The sequence below is a fragment of the Triticum urartu genome, unplaced genomic scaffold (genome assembly GCF_003073215.2).
Source record: "Triticum urartu cultivar G1812 unplaced genomic scaffold, Tu2.1 TuUngrouped_contig_4492, whole genome shotgun sequence".
NCBI lineage: Eukaryota > Viridiplantae > Streptophyta > Magnoliopsida > Poales > Poaceae > Triticum > Triticum urartu.
Window position 1 is genome coordinate 676 of NW_024115085.1, and position 10,687 is coordinate 11,362.

The 10,687-nt window shown below is 42.1% G+C and overlaps 1 pseudogene; it reads left to right on the forward strand.

The window, feature by feature from the left end:
- The first annotated feature begins 291 nt into the window (after positions 1–291).
- LOC125527906 lies at positions 292–3,567 on the forward strand (annotated as a pseudogene).
- The last annotated feature ends 7,120 nt before the right edge of the window (positions 3,568–10,687 follow it).

The following is a 10,687-nucleotide window of genomic DNA, read 5'->3' on the forward strand; positions in this document are numbered from 1 at the left end:
CGTCGACGAGCGCCAGTTCTACAAGCAATTGAGATCGGAGAGGGACGCGAGAAGGAGGGAGCGAGCCGCCTATCGGGAGGACAAGCGTTTGCGGAAGCTGGCAGCTCAATTGAAACTGAAGCTACGAGAAACGGCTGGTTGGGATTTTGAAAACGAGACGTATGCTGACGCCTACATTCAGACATCGGAGGAAGACATTACCAAGTCGGAGTCAGAAATCGACGAGTAGTGGTCTTTTCTTTTTATTTGTGTACGCTAGAATTATCTATGTATCCATTTTTATCTGAAAAAATGGTCGGCGGCGTCGGCGACGTAGCAGGCGGGCGAGGGTGTGAATCCAATGTGCCACCGACCAGCGGGCTCGGTGAGGAAAGAGGGCGAGCGCGCGCGCGTCCGTCTTGTGTCCGTGCCGATGCAAATCAGACTCAAAAATTCGCGCCGACCCAAACAGACGGCCGCAGATGAAATATGACGCCCCATTGGAGTTGCTCTTATACCTGAATCCGTGGGTTGTGGCTTTGAAACTGAATTAATGTCTGTGGGTTGCTGCCCGCTGCTAATTGCAGGGATCAAAACCAATGTGATCGGGGGATGGATTCGTTGTGCCGTCGGCGCCGCGGTGCACACGTGTGATCGCCGAGCAGGCGATGGCAATAGCCCTAGCCGGTTCGTCTCCGGCCGTCTGATCTGATCAACTGATTGATGGTCTGCGTGAGTGCGCTACAGTCACTGGGGCCAATGGGCCAAGTCATGGAGTTTTGGCCTGAAATGCTTAACTTGCAGCTTTTAGTGTACAGTTTCGTTTTTCCATTTCCTCATACGTACACAGTATCTATACAATATATATACCTAGTATTTGGCAAAAATAATGAGTATTTAATTGAATACCCTTGAATTGAGGTCAGCCGCCCTTGGTGGTGGCATGGGGGAGTTGTCAAGAGAAAGCTCTGTGTTTTGTCGTAGACAATGACATCATCATTATGCTCCTCTGCGTGTCTAGATTTCGGAAGAAAAACTTTATCTAGTATGGACTCGGCAGCGGCGACGCTCGGCCCCGTTCTCCCTCCTGGGGTGTTGTCACGGAGCTTAGATGATATAGGGCGTAGCGTGGCGTTATACTAAGTTCTTTGTATCATTTGTGTTAGTAGCATAATTTCGCGCGTCTTGTGTGATCGGGTTTCCTGAGATCGACATTATATAAAGACTGCCTCACCATCATGCATCATTCGACCGTGTGAGATGATATTGCTTTATACTATAAAGCAAGCGAAAACCTGTATCAAGAACGACACGCGCGCTCCTTCCTCTTCCAGAACCCACGATCAAGCTCTAACCAACAACAATTCTACTGTGCCTTGTGCCTTGTTACAGCCCATCCCAATTGGCTGGATTGAGTGCGAAACTGCATAATTCAGAGCATATGTGCTTTTCCTTGTTTTAAAAAAAATGATGGAAGCTGTTTTGAGTAACCAGAACGACATTGCTATTCTCATCTGAACTGAGGAGAGCACTCTTTGACTCTTTTGGGACCTGAACATGACAACGAAATTACTCTTTCCGTTCTTAAATATTTGTCTTTTTAGAGATTTCAAATGGACTACCACATATAGATGTATATAGACATATTTTAGAATGTAAATTCATCCATTTTGCTTTGTATGTAGTCACTTGTAGAAATCTCTAGAAAGACAAATATCTCTCCGTCCGGAAATATTTGTCCTCGAAATGGTTGTATCTAGACTTATTTTAGGTATAGATACATCCATTTTATCCATTTCAAAGACAAGTATTTCCGGACGGAGTGAGTATTTAGGAACGGAGGGAGTAATTCTCATTGCACGATGTTGCAGGTCGCTGGCCAAGGGGTACCCGCAGAGGACGATCTTCGACAACGTCCACGACGCCGGCCTCTCGTTCGGTGTCTACTTCCAGGACGTGCCAACGGTGCTCTTCTACCGCAATCTGCGCAAGCTCAAGTACATCCTCAACTTCCACCACTTCCACAACGCGTTCCGGGAGCACGCCCGCTGCGGCTCCCTCCCAAACTACGCCGTCGTCGAGCAGCGGTACATGGACTCCAAGGAGCACCCAGCCAACGACGACCACCCCTCCCACGACGTCTACCAGGGCCAGATGTTCGTCAAGGAAGTCTACGAGACGCTCCGCGCCAGCCCCCAGTGGAACGAGACGCTCATGATCCTCACCTACGACGAGCACGGCGGGTTCTTTGACCACGTGCCCACGCCGGTCGACGGCGTGCCTAGCCCCGACGATATCATCGGGTCGCCGCCATATAACTTCGCGTTCAACAGACTGGGTGTGCGCGTCCCGGCCATCATGATCTCCCCGTGATCGAGAAGGGAACAGGTCAGTTGGCGGACACTGAATGCTAGTTACTACAGTGCTTATTGCTCACTCTATGTTGTTTTAGTATAATACTCTCTCCTGTCCTTTTTAATTCATATATAAAATTTGTCTAAAGTCAAGCCTCGTAAAGTTTGGTTCACTTTATAAAAAAATACCAACATTCACAACATGAAACCAATATCAATAGATGTGTCATGACTTAAATTTTCATATTGTATAACTTTAGCATGCTAGATGTTGATACTTTTTCATATAAATATGGTCAAACTTTATGAAGTTTGATTTCAGACAATTTTTATATACGGAGTAAAAAGGACTGAAGGGAGTAATTTTTTTTTAATCTTTTAGTTGTCCACGGGCCGAACGGAAGTCCAACCCCAACATCACAATACGAGCATTCATCGATCCCCGCGACCGTAAAGAAACTATTCAACCTGCCACAGGATTTCCTGACCAAAAGGGATGCATGGGCCGGGACCTTCGAAGGCGTTGTGCAAACAAGAACCGAGCCAAGGACAGATTGCCCAGGTAGGACAAATGTTTTTGATTTACATACTACTCCCTCCGTTTTAAAATAGATGACTCAACTTTGTACTAACTTTAATATAAAATTAATACAAACTTAGACCATCCATTTTGAAATGGAGGAAGTACTTCCTTCGTCCCATAATCTAAAACCATTTTACAAGCATGTTAGCAAAATTGTTTTATATTATGAGACGGAGTCATAGCTTACAAAATGGTCTTATATTATGAGACGGAGAGAGTATATTATAAGACAACAACATCGTAATGTCTAGAAGTTTGTTCAGTACCAGACACAGTTGATATGATTTTGCACCTAGGTTAATTTGATTATCTATCGTTCCATTATCATATGTAGAACAACTCCCGATGCCGAAGAGGATCCGGCAGATGGAGGCGAATGAGGAGGCAAAGCTAAGCTCGTTCCAGCAAGAGATCGTGCAGCTGGCGGCGGTGCTGAATGGGCACCACCGGCTAAGCAGCCTGCAGGAAAGGATCAAGGAGAGAATGAACGTGAGGGAAGGAACCTCCTACATGAGGAGCGCCATGAGGCGGTTCTTCGAGGCCAGCATGTCGGCCAAGAAGATGGGTGTCACTGACAGCGAGCACATCATCAAGATGAGGCCCTCCCTCACCACAAGGACCTCCTCCTCCGTCCAAGATGATCGTGTGTAGAGAACATACATATATACATACATAGGAGAAAATTGATGTTTGAGATCTCCAAAATTACTAGCACTACATACACTAGCTGAATGTCCTTGCATTGCCACGGGCTGTCACATTTTTTTTCTTCGATGTCCATTACGCTATGTGTCTCTCCCTATCCCATTATGTTGTCTATCTCTCTCATATTTGATGTGTACAACATGTTGAAGGTAAATCTAGAAGAGACTCCGCGGGCAATCTGCATCAAGTCAACGCTAGCAAAAGGGCCCATACATTGCAACGGGTTGATATACAATTATGGCGTTCAAATCAAACCACTGAGAACATTACACTTACAATGATTGTGTACTATGAATGCCACATCATGTAACAAGGTAAGCGGAGATGAAGGGATTGCCACACCGTTGATGGACAGGTCATTCAAGGGCAGGTTAATGATGGCGATCATCCTCTACTTCATGCTGCCTCGTCTCCTCTAGGGCTGCCTGTTGTGTGTTCGGTGCCAATGGACGAAGGGGTTAAAAGCAGTACGATGGACGATATTTAAGAGTCCGATGCAAAAACGTATCATATGTTCCTGATAGAAAATGAAAAATCCCCTGATTTTATCACATGGACCTCCCAGCGAGGTCAATGACGAGATGGCATCGGCACCGCCATTAAACCCACTAGAGGAGTGGCCCTCGCAAATGGGAGGGCACCGCCTTTATTGTTTTGGAAATGTAGGAAAACTTATGTTTTTGATATTCTACTGTGACTACTACATTTTATATCATAAGAAAACAAAATTGTTAAAGGCCTCTTTAGGATGCAGAATTTTAAAACATAAGAATTTGATGCAAGTTCAATGTTATTATTTCTTCTATACATATTGTTATTCTTTTCTCCATAAAATCATCATAGGAAATCCAATCGAAGGTTTATATATAAAATTTCAGAATATCATGTCCCAATATTGTTTTATATTTTATTGAAAAGTTAATCTCATATATCCTTTAACTTAGGATATTCATAAGCATTTATACTAAGGCTAAAATAGTAATATGTGCATCGGACTACTAATTTTGGATCTTTTACTATTGAATAATTTATAGAAGTGTCATATATATGGTTATATCCTCGAATAGCCGGGTAATTTATTTTTTTTGGGATCATTCGAGTTGTATTCTCTCAAATTTTTGGATTGTCTATATGCGTTGGTATATATATATTTGGAATTTCGCATGTATTCTAGTAGAATAAAGTATGTGCTGTATATATGCATATCTTCTTTAGTTGCTTCATAGTCAATAGTGTAATCATGGCTAAGTTATAACAAATGCAGGCAGTATATATGTCTTAAAATGCATACATATTTATGAATAAATGCATGCAGTATACATGTCTTAAAATTTCATGATCAACTGAAGTTTAACCATTTTGGAGAATATATCGTTCTGTTCGATTCAAATACCTAAACAAGTATTGTAATCCCATGGGTCCACCAAATTTTGCCCATCCGGTTATGACATATTTCCTTATCCTTCTATTTGTTCATGATACTGAACATTCTTCATATTTTTCTTATGAATCAACTGAAAATAACAACATTCTGCTTACTATTTTTTCTTACCCACTGAATGTTCATTTTTTCAATCCTTCATTCTATATTTTCTATTTTTTCTATATTTGTAGTCATCAATTGGGCCATCGAGGCCTTCGAGAATCTCATCGGATGTTCACCAAGTTTTCTCTTTTCTTACACATCTACAACCCCTTTTAAAATCTTGACTACATTTCTAACATAAAAAATATTAGTGTGTGATTTTTTAACCCATAGAACATGTTCACACAATGAATACTATACCAATAAATTGAGAAATAAAATAATGTCATAAGGTAATGTTAAACCTCTTAGTTTGAAGTTTGAGTATGAATGAACATTACTCAATTAGAAAACCCTAATTCGCCTTTTCGTAGGTTGGGTTCAAAACCTAGTGTTGACAACTACGCAAAGCAGGGACGTTCGGTAGGAAATAAGTTCATGGCCTTATTCTCGGGCCTGTCCTACCCTTCCTATCTCTAGTTTATGTGCTGTGCAGGCCATTGCGTTTTTTTACACACAATCCTACACCACAATGTCAGGTAAGCAATCGGCACAGAATGGTGATGGGATGTTCAACTACGATCCTGTTTTCTCGTGTTTCGTGAGTCATTGTATAGGGGGTCCTTAGCGTCGTCAACTATCATATCATTGCCTACCAAGTTCACTATTTTTTTGGTAACTCTATAATAAGTTGCAACAATCTTTTAAAACCTGGTTAACATAGCTCGCCTAATTAAGAAAATGTCAGTCTATGATTTGTGAACATGAAAGCAAATTCACATACTAAGTGATGAAAAAATGAAAGTTTTCTACATGATCATGAAACGTCAAACTCTTTGTTTGAAGTTTAGAAATGCAAGGACATGAAGTAGGAAAAATGTCTCACCTCTTGGTGGAGTGGGTTCAAATGAATAGTGCCCAGTATCCCAAACTTGTGGTGCGTGTGAAATAATAAAATTTTGGATTATTCTCGGTCTCCATCAATTCTATTTTTTGTTTGATACAGGTGTTAGTGTGCACCTGTGACGTCTATGTACTGGTGTGCTCGTGGACATGCATCTTGCATGTATAACCTCAAAGGAAGTTTTAAACTGCATGAACGCACATTCTGTATGCATATGTGTGTAATTCACATGATGAACTCCAGTCTTGCTAATTCATGCAAATATCAAGCCTAAGTTGAAGCACATTCGCTTTTAATATACCTGACTTAGATCGCAAATACTGCTCATGCAGATGCAGTTGTGGATGATGATGATGTTTGACTGTAAGTCCACACCGGCTTCTCTAGCTCATATTAAGAGATGCATGCAGGGGCCAATGATGGCTTGCTCATCCATATCGACATACATACACCAATAATAGTTCGTACACATGTGTGGAAATTGGGTCTGTCCTAGTCACTGCACCTACTGCAACATGTCTCGAGCACACGACCGGACAAGCGTATTCCTTCATCTAATGACCACACGTACACGACTGGCAGTAAATTCCGGCGACAAGCCAGGCACAACACCATGGCATGCTCGAACAGGCTGAGTCATGTCAGTTCGCAATAATCCGTAGGATTTATATATGACAACTGAAATCAAGCAAAATATTTTGTAGGAATTTCTAATTTTCATCAGCGATGTTGATCGCTTGATGCATTTTTTTTAGAAATGGAGGTATACCCCCGGCCTTTGCATCATGATGATGCATGCGGCCCTCTTATTAAAAATCCAGAAAGTATCATCGTAAAGGTCTTACAGCTAGCAAACAGAGCAAAACAAAGTACATAAACTGGAAAATTACAAGCGGACAAAAACAACTGATACGGTAATAATAAGGATAAGCTCTCTAGACTCCTATCCTGTTATGCGAACGCCATCCGAATCGGTTAAATATAACCTGAGCCACCATCTCCCATTGGTTGCACCCAGTAACCAAAGGCTCCCTGAAATCCATAGGAGTGAGTAAGGACCACGTACGGATCCAAGCTGTAGCTCTGAAGATAAGTTGCAAAAAAGTTAATTTGTGTTGTCTGTTAAAAATCATATCATTTCTGCAGTTCCATATAGCCCATAATAACGCACATATTCCAATCCGAATACGAGCTGCCATGATCTGTTCAACCCCAGCTAACCACGTCCCAAACAAAGACGCAATATCTACTGGAGGGTTGATATTAAAAGCTATATGAATCGTTCTTCAAAGTAACTTGGCAAGTGGGCGTTCAAGGAATAAATGTGGTATTGTCTCATCTTGAGCACAAAAACAACACCGCGAATTGCCTACCCATCGCCTCTTAAGTAAGTTGTCCTTTGTGAGTATTACTTGCTTGTGGACAAACCACATAAAAATTTTAATCCGCAAAGGAACCTTAACCTTCCATATATGTAGTGACCTTGAGAGGGGGCCAGAATTAATCAGATCCGTATAAAAAGATTTCACTGTAAATATCCCATTTTTAGTTAACCTCCATTGTGTTGAGTCCGACATGTCGGAGAGTCGAACTTTAATCAATCTCCGAACCAAGTGCATCCAGGCTGTCCATCTCTCATCCACTAACGTACGTCTGAACGGGATGTTCAAGGGAATAGTTTGAAGGACGATACCTATGTAATCCTTCTTACGTTGCACAATATTGTGGAGGGTGGGATATTGTAAGGCCAGAGGCATCTCTCCTAACCACGTATTCTCCCAAAATCTTGCTGACATCCCGTTACCAACCAAGAATTTGACCCTACGAAAGAACATATCCTTCGTTCTCATAAGTCCCTTCCAGAACGGTGAATCAGTTGGTCTGATGGTAGTCTGGGCTAACGTTTACGAGTGCAAATACTTATTGCGCATGATTTGAGACCACATGCCCTCCGTCTCTGTCACTAACCTGTGCAACCATTTGCTCATAAGACATCTATTCTTAATTTCCAAGTTCTCAATACCGAGACCCCCTTGGTCTTTAGGTCGGCAAAGGATATCCCAACGCGCGAGACGGTATTTCCTCTTGGCCTCATCAGACTGCCAAAAGAATCGAGATCTAAGAAATCAAGTCGCTTTCGGACCCCTTTCGGAATTTCAAAGGACGAGAGTAAAAACATTGGCATGCTCGTTAGTACTGAGTTGATCAGAACTAATCGGCCCCCATATGACATCAACTTGCCCTTCCAGCAGCTAAGTTTTTTTTCGATTCGTTCTTCAATTACTTTCCATTCTTTATTAGATAATTTACGGTGATGAATCGGAATACCCAAGTAACTGAATGGTAAGGCACCTACCTCGCATCCAAACAATTGTCTGTAAGTGTGTTCCTCGTCTTTTGCCTTCCCAAAACAGAACACCTCGCTCTTATGGAAATTGATCTTTAAGCCCGACAATTGTTCGAATAGACATAAGATAAGTTTCATGTTACGTGCCTTAGCCATGTCATGTTCCATGAAAAGGATAGTGTCATTAGCATATTGTAGAATGGACACCCCTCCATCAACTAGATGAGGAACTAGACCCTCTACATGCCCATGTTGCTTGGCCCTGCCAATAATGACGACCAACATATCTGCCACAGTATTGAACAGAAGGGGTGACATGGAATCCCCTTGTCTCAGCCCCTTATGCGTCTGGAAATAATGACCAATGTCATCGTTCACCTTAATTCCGACACTACCCTTCTGGACTTGAGTATCCACCTGGTGCCTCCAGGTTTCACTAAAACCCTTCATGCACATTGCCTGATCAAGAAAAGGCCATTTTACTTTATCATAAGCCTTCTCGAAATCCACTTTTAAGATAACCCCATCTAGTTTCTTCGAGTGAATCTCATGAAGAGTTTCATGTAAGACAATTACTCCTTCAACTATGTGTCGTCCCGGCATGAAAGCTGTCTGACTAGGTTGAATCACTGAGTGAGCAATTTGTGTCAATCTATTGGTTCCAACCTTTGGGAAGATTTTGAAACTCACATTCATTAGGAAAATGGGTCGAAATTGTTCTATCCGGACCACCTCCTTCTTCTTTGGTAATAACGTTATCGTACCAAAATTTAGATGAAACAACTCCAAATGGCCTTCGAAAAAATCATGAAACATAGGCATAAGATCATCTTTAATGATGTGCCAACATTTCTTATAGAATTCAGCTGGAAACCCATCTGGTCCTGGTGCTTTATTCGGCTTCATTTGAGTTATGGCCAAATGAACTTCTTTTTCAGTAAACGGTGCAGAGAGAACATCGTTCTCCGCTGGCTGTAATTGAGCTATATCATCAATCACAGACTCATCAAGAGACACCGTGGAAGTATTGGGAGGTCCGAACAGACTTTTATAATAGTTGGAGATATACGATTTTAAATTCTCATGCCCCACTATTGTTCCCTCGTCCTGTTCCAGCTGTATGATTTTCTTCTTCCTATGTTTACCATTTGCAACCATATGGAAGAACTATGTGTTGTCGTCCCCTTGGACAACCTTAAGCGTTTTCGCACGCAACACCCACTTGAGTTCCTCCTCTCTCAGGAGAGCACGTAGGCCTTGCTCAGCTTCGGACTTGGTTCGATGTTCATGGACTGAGAGAAGAGTGGTTTCAGCCTTTACATCAAGTGCCTCAATGAGTTGCGTTAGATGTTCTTTTTTCTGCTTATAAATCCCGCTCTCATTCCTGGCCCATCCTCTTAGAAATTGTCGGAGGTGTCTAATCTTATTTTGCCATCTCTCAACATGTGTCCTTCCCATAACCGGCTTAGCCCATTCGCGTGCAATCATCTCCATAAATCCTTCTCGCTCAAACCAGCTTTGCTCGAAGGAGAAGGTATTTTTGTTTGCAACATGGGTAGCCTCTCCCGAACCTAAGAAGAACGGTGTATGATCCGAGATCGCTCTTTGCATCGCATGAACCAACACCAACGGATATTTTTGTTCCCATTCCACACTAGCAAGTACCCTGTCCAGCTTTTCATAAGTGGGAACAGGTAGCGAGTTGGCCCATGTGAATTGTCTACCGGTGAGCTCAATTTCTCTCAGATTGAGGCTCTCAATAATCATGTTAAACATCATAGACCATCGTCCATCGAAATTTTCATTATTATTTTCTTCTCTTCTCCGGATTATATTAAAATCCCCCCGACTAATAGTGGCAGATTTTCATCTCCACAAATCCGCACTAAATCGGCAAGAAAATCAGGTTTACATTCAGGTTGCGCTGCCCCATAAACCGCAACTAGCGACCATCGGAACCCATCCAATTTCGATCGCACCCTGAATTTAACTGAAAAGTCTCCCTGCACTACATTAAGTACCTCGAGCGTCTCGCACCGTACTCCTAGTAAAATCCCGCCGGATCTTCCTCTAGGTGGTAAGATGTGCCAATCAAAATCAATACCACTGGAAAGGGTATGAAGGAATTGGGATGTGAAATTATCTCGCCCAGTTTCCAAAAGTGCTAAGAAATCTAAATGATGCTCTAATGTTGTCTCTGCTAAGAATCTTTGTTTAGCCAAGTCTGATAGACCTCTGCTATTTCAAAAGAGTCCTTTCATAAGTCATCATGGAATTTTTTCTTAAGCTT